The sequence below is a fragment of the Argopecten irradians genome, chromosome 12, assembly GCF_041381155.1.
Source record: "Argopecten irradians isolate NY chromosome 12, Ai_NY, whole genome shotgun sequence".
Classification (NCBI taxonomy): Eukaryota; Metazoa; Mollusca; class Bivalvia; order Pectinida; family Pectinidae; genus Argopecten; species Argopecten irradians.
In genome coordinates this window covers 8,447,635-8,462,387 of record NC_091145.1, presented here as the reverse complement: position 1 = coordinate 8,462,387, position 14,753 = coordinate 8,447,635, and the positions used below count along the sequence as shown (strand labels likewise).

The following is a 14,753-nucleotide window of genomic DNA, read 5'->3' as shown; positions in this document are numbered from 1 at the left end:
GTTTATACCACACTGTACGCATTCTGTTTGGCTGACACGGTAAACTTTGACCGGGCTACTTATTTCTCAGTTCCACGTCATTATTTGTCAACGTGATAAATAATCGAGTGATGTCATGCTATGTTTTGATTACGTCTTGCATTGACGTCAAGTCTGCTGTTTGGAAAGCGTACAGTAGGTGACGTGGTCATTGTGTCAAAAAGGTAACGTTTTTATGTGTGGTATAAAAATCAAACTCGTTTTGGCGGAAAATGATCTTACTGGAAAATTTCTGCGGAAAATGATCTTACTGGAAAATTTGGCAGATTAAACGATTCCGAAACGGATTTGGTGATTATTGGGCGGGAAATAAATGGCCCGGTCATGCCGTGAGCATGCTTTATAAACATGTTGTCCGACAATGAGTGTTATATTGTTGAAGTAACTTTGCAAAATTAAAATTATTTACTAATCAATTTAAATGTAATGCATCTTAAAGTTGTTTTCAATTACAAAAAAATATTTATGAATGGATTCTTTATCAAAATATGACTTTTGAATATTAGTTAGTGCTTTTTTACTGATGAAAATAGCACTACATCTTATACTATATCTAGGCAAACACACGTTGCCATATCTTCGTGAGATTTATTTCGGCTAAAAGCGGATATGTTTGTGGTAGAAACAGGTCACACGATTCGTGGTTGTTTTGTAAACTCTATGTATGCTAATTTTAATCACTCTTAATCATAAATATTTTTCACAAAGTTTGATTTGATGTTTGCACAATAATGACTTGCTGGCCATAAATTAGTGTTTTTTTTTCAATTATCCAAACGACTAAACATTGCCATGACCTTATAACCTCAATAGTTGTGTACATGTATATACATTATATGGATTTTTACAGCTGGAAGGATTTAACAAAAGAATTATATGTTAAGTCTATAAATGTGCACTCAAAACAATAGGGGAATTTCCTGTGGTAATGCAGTAACCTTGCAGTAAAGATTTCCTAATAAGATAATCTATTTCCACTACACGGTCCACATGTAGCAAAAGTAGTATCGTCATTTTTAACCAATACGGGAAATATCCGTTTCATGTTTCCAAATGACCCTTCTAGTATTTCAAATTTCAGTCATAAAGATATGAAATGCTATCTGATGTTGTGAATGTAAAGGGATATTTGTTCATACGTGTATTAAAAGACAACCGCACCAAACTATGACCGGTATTCTGAAGTCATTAATCGCTTATGTATCGTTCACGGGTACACTGTACATCTAGTTGCAGGTATGTTAATATTGTAAATGTAATATTACGGAAAGACGAGAGAACGTTGATGAATCAATTTGTTAGTTTGTTAATTTATTAACGTCCTGTTAACAGCAAGGCTTATGTAAGGACGGCCTCCTCCAATGTGTTCGGTGTGTTGCATGTATGAAGTGCGTAGTGTGTTTTGTAATTTGTAAGTGAACAAAATCTGCATTATAGATTATTACATTCAAATTTATTTGCATTATTTCCTTATCTATTTGTACTTATTTCCTTTTTACTTATGGGATGCTTTTAGTTATAAATTATATCCATTGAAAAATATGCAACAGGATACCATCCAATATGTGACATTGTTTGGTACAAATATCGCATGAAACGAGATGTTTTGTATTTCATAGGAAGCCACAAGAGAAGGAAGGAGAAGCGTTTTACAGTTGACTAAGATCGGGAAGTTATCAGAAGGATCAGTAAACCATGACAACAGTGGATTATACTATATTTCCTGTGTTGGCATGTATAGTTGCACTGGTTGTAATTGGATATTTCGTTTTCAAATTTCTATTTAATTGCAAACGTTGCCAGGTAGAAAGGAGGCGAGTTCTGTCGGGGGTCACGTCACAAATTCAGGATGAGAAAGTGATGATGCCCTGCGCATATGTTTCTAACGGTAGGTAAATTTGATGATTGAGCCAGAAAAAGTCGTTAGATAAAAGTTTCAAAGTTTGTATGCCTCCTTCCCCTTGGCTGCTTTGAGAGGGGTCAAAAGCGATAAAATTAACTAAAAAAAACCCAAAATCTTCTCAACCTTCCTTGGGAAGGGCTTTACAGTTTACTAGTTTATATTTGAACATATTTCTAACATTATTTGTTAAAGAAATGAGTCAAATTTATTATAAATATTAGATTGAGATATCCTTTTAACACCATATTTAATTGGTCATGACTGGGCGAGAATAGGTTTGGGTAGAGGATGGTGATGGCAAAATGGGGCCAAAATGACTCAAACTTCATAAAACGCATTAGAAAAACTGTGATGGAATTATTTAATCTTTACAGATGAAAAAGGAAATGAATAAAATCACTTCCTTTGTTTAATTTTCGAAAGCGCTTCCTTCTTGTTAGCAAGAAATTTGCTTTGAAACAGTGGAAACAATTGTTGACTTTCTATATAATATACTCATATTAGTCCTTTCTGACTTCAGGAGTCTTATTGGGTAAAATGTCCAATACAGTGAATATGTATCTTTGTTTTATCAAAATGTATCATGTTTCATATTATATGTATCTGTTTCATATTATACGTACTTTGTTTCATTCTGTATCAAAACTCAGTTTTGGGTGGGTTGGCCAGTAGTATAGGATTTTTTATTTGTTTGCAGGATTCGTTGTGGTTCCTATCCTTTATAATAATACATGTAGTATATATTAAAGCGCATCGACCCCATTTCTGGTTGTTGTTGTTTGTTTTTGTACGACAAGCAAAGGATAAGGCTGTATTGTTATCTGGTTTTCTTTTATTCAGATAAATGTATGCAGATTTTCACCTTGCCCCCATCTTATGACGAACAATGTGTGACTGCAGACTGTTGTGTCGTGGCTATGGAGCCACCCCCATCATATGACGAATACATTTCCGCTTGTCACAAGGGAAAATTGTAATAAACATGTGATCTTAACTTGTCTTTAGATGATACTATATGCTGTCGATAGATTTATCCTGACTTTTTTTCGCATTTTGCTGTGGTTCAGAATTATAACCGAACATAATACACAATAAACCAATCGATACCTTCTCCGACTTGCTGTTGACGTTTTTACCAAAGATGTGTAACCCGGCAGTTAGGGCATCAAAATTGCACCTGCTGCGCCTATTGCATGATCGTTAAAGGCGATTATTCACTGGCTAAAACTCTAGATCAAACTTACTAGTAACTAAAAATAAACAGCATCATCATCTACAAAATTATTACTCACAAATATAGAAATATCTCAGGAGATGAATATAAATGATAAAAGATCATATAGTTTGAGGGTGTATCTCCCTGCTCTAATCCACTTTTAATTAGAAATACAATTGCAACGATTATTGGTCTAAGCTTTAGTTATGCTTTTTAGGCAACCCCAAAACATATATACGCTAGATACTTAATAGGATGTAGAAAGGGAGGCAACACAAGTATTAGGTGAACAAAGACTTATTTCTACAATAGTATACATTATTATCCAGCTAAAGGCGACGAAATATTAAGTTGATGTACTTTTAGCGTTGACTTTATCATGATGACATTTGGCTACAATTAATATCTCTCATTAGACGTCTACCTTTGTGCTAATGTTTCATCTTACTGATGAAAATACTTTGAGGCAAGTCCGTTACATTTATAAATGGCAAACGGGTAAGAGTCATCTCGCTTACAACATTATATTAACTTGAATTACGTCCATTCTATACAGTACACATTGATTAATTGTCGAGAATATATAGGTTTTAAACGTCCATTTTTGCTTTATCGGTTTCATCTTAACGTCATGAATTGCGTGAACCATGACTTCGTGAGAATACATGAATAATTAGATTTGGACACTGAAAATAAAATTGAGTGGTTAACAGCCAGAGTATTTTAAGGACGGCCTTCCGATGAGTAGTCTTTTGGGAGACTGGTATATTTGTGTTATGTCTTGAATAGTGAAATCCTTTTTACGGAGCTCATTCAGTACAAGACACACACAGACCCGGTCACATTATATCGACAACGGACGAACCAGTCGTCTAACTCCCTTAATGCTGAAGGCTAAGCAGGAGCACAAACTACCACTTTAATAGACGATTCGCGATGGTGTGTATCGATAGAACCCAGAACCTAAAGCAATCAACTGAAGGCCGAAAGTGAGGCAGTCTAAAGGGAATCGTTAGGAGGAAGAAAATTAGTAAAGAAGGAAGGAAAGATAATATCCGTAGTCGCCACTTTAGATCATGTAATGGTCATTACCAACACGATTGTAATTATTTTGATTATTTTGTTTTAGTAATGGGATCGTTAGATTTCATATGCGTTTGTTTAAACGATGTTTTACAACATAAGGCACTAATCGAATGAGTTTCGCGGTCTACCATGGAAAACCCCAGCTTTGTAAATCCATGTTACCTCAGTTAAAAGTTCTATCAGATATTCTCGAGGAGTATTTAAATGACGACAGATTATGGTCAATATTTGTTCCTATTTATGCGATTCTGCCTCGGACCTTCAAACACTTAGGTATGGTTTATGTCCTATTAAAATCCAAGGTCATTTAAGGACGGACTCTCATATGTGCAAAGGTCTATGGATGTCTATATTTTAATATGTGTCCGGGTGTGGTGTGTTATTTGGTGTCCTAGGCGGCAATGCAATGCATTGTATATGTGAATGGCGGTATGTTTTGAAATCAACATCGTTTCTAATTTCTTAACCATTCTTGTGTGTGTTGCCAACCTTCGTTATTGAAAAAGTACTTACCCGATAACTTACTTTCCTTCGCTATTGGAGGAAATAAGACCCTAGTTTAGTCGCTTTTTACGACCATTAGATGGTAGCAGCGTGTACAATTCTAACGCACTACCTGATATACATTAACCGACCAATGGCAAACCATTCGCCCGTTTCCCATTGTGCTGAATGCTTAGCAGGGCCGGAAACTACAGTGTACCAATGCAGTGTCTCTAGGCCTATATCAGATATATTAGGGGACAGAACCCAATAACCTTCCTCTTTTGGTCAGGCATGGTCAGATAATCATTTCTAAATAAATGAGTGACAAATTTTACTATTTGTTTTATATGAACTACTATTTCAAACTATTTTCTATCATATTGTAAACATGCTGACTAGCACAGGCCTAGATAGACTCGCAAACCTCTTCAATAAAAATAATTAAAATTGATTAAATAATAATTTTTGAACTGAAGTACTGAAGGGATCGAATCTTGGTTTTATCGATTTTATGTGGTAATAAGTTGGGTAAAATGAGTTGCGCATGAAAGAATTTGAATGAACTGCAGCTTCGCGAACTGGTCTTAAAAATTCTTAAAAATCATTATGCAAAATAATAATGAATAATTACGTAATAATATCTGATATTTTCCGTAATTGAGGAAACGACTAGCAGTGACTCACGACAATTGGTAGGGAAAACCATACGATCTACAATAAAATAGTGGTATGTGTCAAGGAGCAGCATTCTGATTGTTTCCGTTTTTGTAATATTTAAATTTATGTTTCATAATGCCTACCTTGGCACCGCCTCAATGAGCGTCCGCCCCTGTGAGGAAGGCTCTGAGTCCTGTCCCCTGGCCGAGACCACCAAAGTCTATAATAATGGTAGTTTTGCTCTTGCTTAACGCTCAGCAAACATAGAGTGGGACGACTGGTTCGCCCGTTGTCAGTATGTGACAGGGTCGTGACAGGGTCGGGTGTGTTGCCTGGTGTCTTTGACAGCATGCTTCAGTGATATAGCACTATAAAAAAGGCAACTGTTCCACTATACAAGAAGACACAACACGAACATTCCGCAGTGTCCCAAAACACTCACATCGCACTTCACACACGCTACACACATGGGAGGCCGTCCTAACATGACCCTGGCTGTTAATAGGACGTTACAATAATCAAGCAAACATTATCCCATGCAATGTTTTTTTTTATAAAATTATCATTTGCAATCTGTTTGTTTTAAATTTTTATTTGCTTTTTTTTATCCTGATCTTTTCGATACAAGCATTGCTTTTTTTCTATTCTTGAAACTACTGCATAACTTGTAGTTTGGCCCTTAATAACCTGAGTTGTCGATTGGCCATAACTACTCAAACAAACAAACAAACAAACAAATCTCTGCTTTTTAAAATTCAATTGCGAAAGTTCACTTCAGTACTTTCTGAAAAATAATGTTAACAAACGCCAACTACCAATATTCCAAGATGAATGACCGGTCCAAAAATACAATATGCACAACTAGTGACCTAGAGAAGTGAAATTTGAAAACTAGTGGTTACAAGAACGGGCTGACCGCGGACAAAAGGTGATTTGAATAGAATAGATGATAATGGGCTACAAATGTACAGACAAGGTGAATATATAAGGAATATTTGACCAGGTTTCGAAACTTTTTTATTTACCATCTATAAAAGAAAGAAAAAACATTCGCTTGCAATTTATTCTGACCGAAAATTGGATTTTGGAAGAGGTTAACTTTCAGTTTGAAATCTTTGTTGTGTTCTCCATACTCGGTAAATGGATAACGATATACTTCTCCATCAACATTGTTTTACAATAAATCATTTTTTTTTACAAATTTTGATTTGATGTTCGCCCAACAAAATAATTCACTGATTTAATTTCGTGGTTTTTTTTGAATTAGCAAAACGATTAAACAGTGTCATGAACTAATGACCACAATAGTAGGGTACGTGTATATACCTTATATGTATTTTTATAGCTGGAAGTATTAAACAAAGGAATTAAATGTCAGTCTTCCAATGTTCGCTTAAAACAGAAGGGGACTTCCGTGTGGTATTGCAATAACCTTGAAGCAAAGATTTCCTAATAAGATAGTCTGTCTATTTCCGCTACACAGTGCACACGTGGCAAAAATAGTAACGTCATTAACCAACATGGGAAATACATGTTTCAAGTTTCCACGTGACCCTTACGTGTAATAGACATACGCACTAAAGTACGACAGGTATTCTGAACTCGTTAATCGCTTATGTATCGAACACGAGTACACTGTACACCTATTTGCAGGTACATTGTATGTTAATTTTGTAAATGTATCGGGTACATGTAAAAATATTACGGAAAGCCAAGTGAAAGTTGAAAAGTTAATTTGTCAGTTTGTTTGATTAATTAACGTCCTATTAACAGACAGGGTTATGTAAGGACGGTCTCCAATGTGTTCGGTGTGTAGCGTGTATGAAGTTCGTAGTGTGTTTTGTATTTTGTAAGTGAAGAAAATCTGCATTATAGATCATTACATTCAAATTCATTTGCATTATTTCATTTTCTATTTGCAATTATTTCCTTCTTACTTATGGGATGTTTTTAATTATAAATAATATCCATTGAGAAATATGCAAGAGGAAACCATCCAATATGTGACATTGTTTGGTACAAATATCGCATGAAACTAGATGTTTTGTATTTCATAGGAAGCCACAGGAGAAGGAAGAAGGAGCTTTTTACAGTTGACGAAGATCGGGAAGTTATCAGAAGGTTCAGTAAACCATGACAACAATGGAATTAACTACATATCCTGTGTTAGCATGTATAGTTGCAGTTGTTATAATTGGATATTTCGTTTTCAAATTTCTATTGAAATGTAAACGTTGCCAGGTAGAAAGGAGGCGAGTTCTATCGGAGGTCACGTCACAAATTCAAGATGAGAAAGTGATGATACCCTGCGCATATGTTTTTAATGGTAAGTAAATTTGATGATTGAGCCGGGAAAAGTCATAAGATAAAAGTTTTATAGTTTGAATAATGACAATAATAACATATAACATTTTGACTTCAATATTATGTATTCTTATTTGAATGAGTATTGTAGATATTATTTTGCATTTGATAATTTACACAAAATATGACCAGTTACCAAAGACTTTTTTTTCAGTACAAATTCTGAAAATGGAAATATCAAATATATATATATGTACTTCACAGTATTTAGCTCACGTGAGTCTAAGCTTCAAGTGACCCATTCTATCGCTTTTTATCTACATAAGGCCAGTCAAAATTGTAAGTTGTATGCCTTCCTCCCCGTGGGTGGTTTGAGAGGGGTCAAAAGCGGTAAAATTAACTAAAATTAAAAAAAAAAAAAATCTTCTCAACCTCCCTTGGGAAGGGGTTTACAGTTTATTAGTTTATATTTGAACATATTTTCAACATTATTTGTTAAAGATGCTCCACCGCTGACAAATGCCAATTTTTCACAATCAAAAACAGGATCAGACGATTTGGTATTTTTCTTCAGTTACAAAAGTTACTTACTTTACACCTTTACCACCATTGGAAAGTTTGAGCTTCTAATTTTACTTCAAGATAAAAATATTAGAAATAACTAATTGCACCCCGAAAAAAATCCGAGGCACCATATTTTATATAGAATGAAGTTCTGACTGCGCATGCACCAAAGGGAAAATAAATTATTTTGTATTATTTTTTGTTTTAATTTGACATATATATTCACGATTAAACACCAATTGTTGTTCAAATGATGAGTATCATTGATGGTCTGTCGGCGGTGGAGCATCTTTAAAGAAATGAGTCAAACTTAGGTATAAATATTAGATTGAGATAACCTTTTAAAACCATATTTAATTAGTCATGACTGGGCGAGAATAGGTTTAGGTAGAAGATGGTGATGGCAAAATGGGGCCAAAATGATTCAAACTTCATAAAACGCATTAAAAAACTGTGATGGAATTAAATAATCTTTACAGATGAAAAAGGCAATGAATAAAATCACTTCCTTTGTTTAATTTTCGAAAGCGCTTTCCTTTTTGTTAGCAAGAAATTTGTTTTGAAACAGTGGAAACAATTGTTGACTTTCTATATAATATATGTCCTTTCTGACTTCAGGAGTCTTATTGGGTACAATTGTCCAATATAGTGAATATGTATCTTTGTTTTATATAATGAGTATCTATGTTTCATATTATATGTATCTGTTTCATATTATACGTACTTTGTTTCATTTTGTATCAAAACTCAGTTTTGGGTGGGTTGGCCAGTAGTATAGGATTTTTTATTTGTTTGCAGGATTCGTTGTGGTTCCTATCCTTTATAATAATACATGTAGTATATATTAAAGCGCATCGACCCCATTTCTGGTTGTTTTTGTTTTGTCTTTGTACGACAAGCATAGGATACGGCTATATTGTTATCTGGTTTTCTTTTATTCAGATAAATGTATGCAGATTTTCACCTTGCCCCCATCTTATGACGAACAACGTGTGGCTGCAGACTGTTGTCTTGTGGATATGGAGCCACCCCCATCTTATGACGAATATACTTCCGCTTGTCACAAGGGAAAATTGTAATAAACATAAACATGTGATCTTAACTTGTCTTTAGATTACACTATATGCTGTCGATAAATTTATCCTGACTTTTTTTCGAATTTTGCTGTGGTTCAGAATTATAACCGAACATAATACACAATAAAACCAATCGATACCTTCTCCGACTTGCTGTTGATGTTTTTACCAAAGATGTGTAACCCGGCAGTTAGGGCATCAGAATTGTACCTGTTGCCCCTATTGCATGATTGTAAAAGGCGACTATTCACTGGCTAAAACTCAAGGTCAAATTTTCTAGTCACTAGAAATAAACAGCATCCTCATCTACAAAAGTATTACTCACAAATATAGAAATATCTCAAGAGAAGGAATATAAATGTTAAAAGAACACATAGTTTGAGGGTGTATCTCCCTGCTCTAATCCACTTTTAATTAGAAATAAGATTGCAACAATTATTGTTCTAAGCTTTTGTTATGCTTTTTAGGCAACCCCAAAACATATATACGCTAGATACTTACCAGGATGTAGAAAGGGAGGAAACACAAATATTAGGTGAACAAACGCTTATTTCTACAATAGTATACATTATTATCCAGCTAAAGGCGACGAAATATTAAGTTGATGTGCTTTTGCTGTTGACTTCATCATGATGACATTTGGCTGCAATTAATATCCCTCATTCGACGTCTACCTTTGTGCTAATGCTTCATCTTACTGATGAAAATACTTTGAGGCAAGTCCGTTACATTTATAAATGGCAAACGGGTAAGAGTTATCTCGCTTACAACATTATATTAACTTGAATTACGTCCTTTCTATACAGTTCACATTGAATAATTGTCGAGAATATATAGGTTTTAAACGTCCATTTCTGCTTGATCGATTTTATTTTAACGTCATGAATTGCGTTACATTTTTGTAACTATGACTTCGTGAGAATACATGAATAATTAATACCATACCTTTGTCCTTTAGAATATTTTGAACAAACATCTTTAAATGAACTCTGTCCGCGTTGCCTTCACTACTAATGTAAATGATCACATTGACAATCTGATGAAAATACAGATCCTTATTATCACTAAGTTTGATATGAGGAACGGAGTGGTTATAAGGATTTGTATTTTAATCAGATTGTCACATTGAGTTATTCATTACTACTCTATTTTATTGAAACATTTTGATGAAGGGTCAAAATCATATATCTTTATCATGTATGCGTACGAGTTATTCCGCTTGATTTGGACACTAGCCCTGCAGGTAGGGCGTTAGAATTGTACCTGCTACCCCTATTGCTTGATCGTAACAGGCGACTTAATTAAGAATCTTATCTTTTCTTTCTTCCTAACTTACTTTTTTCTTGCTACCGTCTCCCTTGACAAAACCTCAATTTTGGCCTTTGGTTGAGCGCTAGCAGCGCTGTGAGGAAGGTTATGTGTTATGTCCTCTGGCCGAGACACACCAAAGTCTATAAAAGTGGTAAAGGTGCTATTTCTTAGCGCTCGGCATAACGGGACTGTGACGACTGGTTCGCCCGTTGTCAGTATAATGTGACCGGATGGGGTGTGTTGCTAGGTGTCTTGGCGGCATGCTTTAGTGATATAGCATAAAGGGGCAACGGTATATAAGAAGACACAACACAAATATAGCACAGTCTCACAAAACACGCACCTCGCACACATACACGCAACACACCGCATACATGGGAGGCCGTTCTTACATGACCCTGGCCGTTAACAGGATGTTAATTAATCAAACAAATTAACAAAGATTTGGACACTGAAAACAAAATTGAGTGGTTAACCTCGCAAACCTCTTCCATAAAAATAATTAAAATTGATAAAATAATAATTTTTGAACTTAAGTATAGGGATCAAATCTTGGTTTGGTCGATTTTATGGGGTAATCAGTTGGGTAAAATGAGTTGCGCATGAGAGAATTTAAATGAACTGCAGCTTCGCAACTGGTCTTAAAAAATTCTATACGATAATACGAGCTACAGCAAAATAATAGTGGTATGTGTCAAGGAGCAGCATTCTGATTGTTTCCGTTTTTGTAATATTTAGATTTATGTTTCCTTATGCCTAACTTTTTACCTTAAGTTGAGCGTCCGCCCCTCTGAGGAAGGATCTGGGTTCTGTCCCCTAGCCGAGACACATTAAAGTCTATAATAATGGTAGTTTCTGCTCCTGCTTAGCGCTCAGCAAACATGGAGTGGTACGACTGGCTCGCCCGTTGTCAGTATAATGTGTCAGGGTCGGGTGTGTTGCATGGTGTCTTTGACAGCATGCTTCAGTGATATAACACTATAAACAGGTCAGAGAAATCACTATATTTGGAAATAAACACGCAATCATGTGATCACTAGTTACCCATAATACAACTTCATATTTCGGCCAATGGCATGAATGAGGTATAAGCACGTGACTCGTTTTACTACGTTGTTACTACAAAAAAAAACACGTGTTTTGTACCATTTGGGGGAATATCCCCCCGCGGATCGTGGTTTCATTTCCAAAGTTGGGAGACAGATTGAATTTCATAAATATATATTTGCATTTATCTTTTCACCGAAGCGTTTTGTATATAAAGGCATAACGATTTTTTTATTACGGTTTTAATGGCCATGTATAATTATTATTGGTTCAATCTTTGGGTGAAATCCTCCCGAGACGTGATTATATCTCGAAAGTCGGGAACCACATTGAATTTCATAAATATATATTTGCATCTATCTTTTCACCGAAGCGTTTCTTATGCAAAGGCCTAACGAATTTGTTATTACGGCTTTCATGTATTATGTACATATACCAAAATGTATGTATGTATGCATATAAATAACAGTTCAAAGTGTACGTGTTAAACAATTAAGTTTGATATCTTAACATAGAGAGTGAAAATCCCCCCGGGAAGTGATTTCACCTCCGAAATTGAGACCAGATTGACTAAGATTTCTGTGGGTACACATCCATTTTTTAGCATGGATTTTGTATAAATAGCAATCAACAGAGTAAATTATTTCTTTGAAGAATATCAGAATTGCTTTGATTTTGCATTAGCAAAAGAATCAACACATATATATGTACCTTCAATTGTTTGCCTTTTTATTTAGAATCATCACATTTTGATACATTTACATGTAAATGTACATGCACATGTATACTCGCGTACCTCGACAAGAAAGAACAAGAGTAGTGGTGTCGTTGCCTTCCTTACATTCTCTCTTTTCATTCTGTAAATCCACTCACCTTTCTCACGTAGGTATGGTGCACGTGCGACGTAAGATATCGTGAGACCTCGATTTTCATGTTTTAACGTGACTTCTGATTATGCACACTTTGTTTATACACTGTATTTACAGTTTGCACTGGCATGGACTCAAAAACCATGTTTTCTAGTATTATCATTATCGGTGTATAATGTTAGCACAACACGCGCGGCGATTCTATTGTTACGTGAATAGTCGATGGCGTAGCAACGTGAGGTCATGACCCCACTTTTGGCGGGAACATATGAATGACCATCCTCGATACTCCAGGGGTTCCGATCACTTACGATCTCTACACCCCTGGACTATCTCATAGTGAAATTGAAGGCAGCTCAGCTGAAAATATTTGACCAATCACAGACCAGCAAAGATTTCCTTTGAAGACTACAGAGAGAGCGACGCCCAACTTCAAAGCCACATAGTCAACCACAGTGTACCGTTATACGGTTCTTTTGATGTACATCAAAGGACTAAATTACCTGTTCTGTTTTGTTGCCTCCAGTTTTACGATGAGATAGTCCAGGGGTGTAGAGATCGTAAGTGATCGGAACCCCTGGAGTATCGAGGATGATGAATGACTCGATTCCAATCAGCTGTTCAATCGAATTCGTTGACGATGACGGGAGAGAAAAAATATGGGTATTTTAATAAAAAAAATATGCAACTGCCGCGGGAAAAAATAATATTCATTTACTTGAAAAACTGTAAATATAATTATGGGGGTATAATGATAATGGAGCCCGTGTAAATTTTATGTAATTATCATTATCATTATACCCTCATAACCTCAACAAAATAAACATCTATTCCTTAAATCCAGGAACATGTATACGTGTTCATTTGTCCTCACATGTGCAGTAAAAGTTGAATTATTAGGGATGCATATCGTGAATATGATTTAAAATTGTATAAAAGCATTCAGTATCGACAATATCAGTAATAAAAGTTATATCATCCACATGTTACGTGCCATTTTTTTTCAAAGTATTACTTTTTAAACAGTCATAATAGATAATTACAAAATCCATATGAATAAATATGGTAATATATAGTTTCGAGGGTAGTTTTCTCAAACTTGATTAACACGTGTAACTGTTATTCATATACATACATGTATGTGTATACATGAAAGCCGTGATTACAAATTCGTTATGCCTTTATATAACAAACGCTTCGGTGTAAAGATAAATGCAAATATATATTTATGAAATTCAATGTGGTTCCCGACTTTGGAGGTAAAACCACGTCCCGGGAGGATTTTCATCCTAAAGATTGAACCAATATTAATAGTACACGGCCATTAAAACCCTAATGAAAAATTCTTTATGCCTTTATATAACAAACGCTTTGGTGAAAAGATAAATGCAAATATATATTTATGAAATTCAATCTGTTTCCCAACTTTGGAAATGAAACCACGATCCGCGGGGGATATTCCCCCAAATGGTACAAAACACGTGTTTTTTTGTAGTAACAACGTAGTAAAACGAGTCACGTGCTTATACCTCATTCATGCCATTGGCCGAAATATGAAGTTGTATTATGGGTAACTAGTGATCACATGATTGCGTGTTTATTTCCAAATATAGTGATTTCTCTGACCTGATAAAAAGGGCAACAGTTCCACTATACAAGACACAACACGAACATTCCGCAGTCTCCTAAAACATTCACATCGCACTTCACACACGCTACACACTGTATACATGGGAGACCGTCCTTACATGACCCCGACAGAGTATAAATGATGCTCTTCATTTAAACAATAATTGGCTTTTAATCATGTAAATATATGCCTAATTAACACAAAAAATAATATAAAATATTGTGTGTTGCTTTTGGTGCATGCCCAATCAGTACTTCATTCGATATAGAACATGGTGCCACGGAATTTTGTCGGATGCAATTAATTGTTTTTTTATATATTTATCTTGAAATACAATAGTTGATATTAGTCCTGACGTGAATAGCCTGATGGATACAAGATGAGCGAATAAGAGTTTAAGTTTTTCTAGCATCCTGTATAAATAAGAATTCAGGTGGATGTTAAGGCCCCTGGGCCTCTTGTAATTCCTCTTTATTACATTTCGGATTGGTCATTCTATGGTTAAATTTCGACTGACACGAGGAGCTAAAAATAGATTGACAGCAGTGCAATTCGAACTCATGAA

At 35.2% G+C, this 14,753-nt stretch overlaps 2 long non-coding RNA genes across 2 annotated transcripts in view; one reads left to right on the top strand and one right to left on the bottom strand.

Annotated features, from left to right (window-relative positions):
• LOC138335959 (uncharacterized) overlaps nucleotides 1–14,753 on the bottom strand; it is a 67,401-nt gene that overhangs the window by 6,123 nt on the left and 46,525 nt on the right. The gene's annotated exons all lie outside the window — the stretch shown is intronic.
• LOC138336784 (uncharacterized) lies at nucleotides 6,883–9,473 on the top strand. The gene is made up of 3 exons (XR_011210465.1): nucleotides 6,883–7,040; nucleotides 7,445–7,713; nucleotides 9,198–9,473. It is a non-coding gene; the product is annotated as an uncharacterized lncRNA (long non-coding RNA).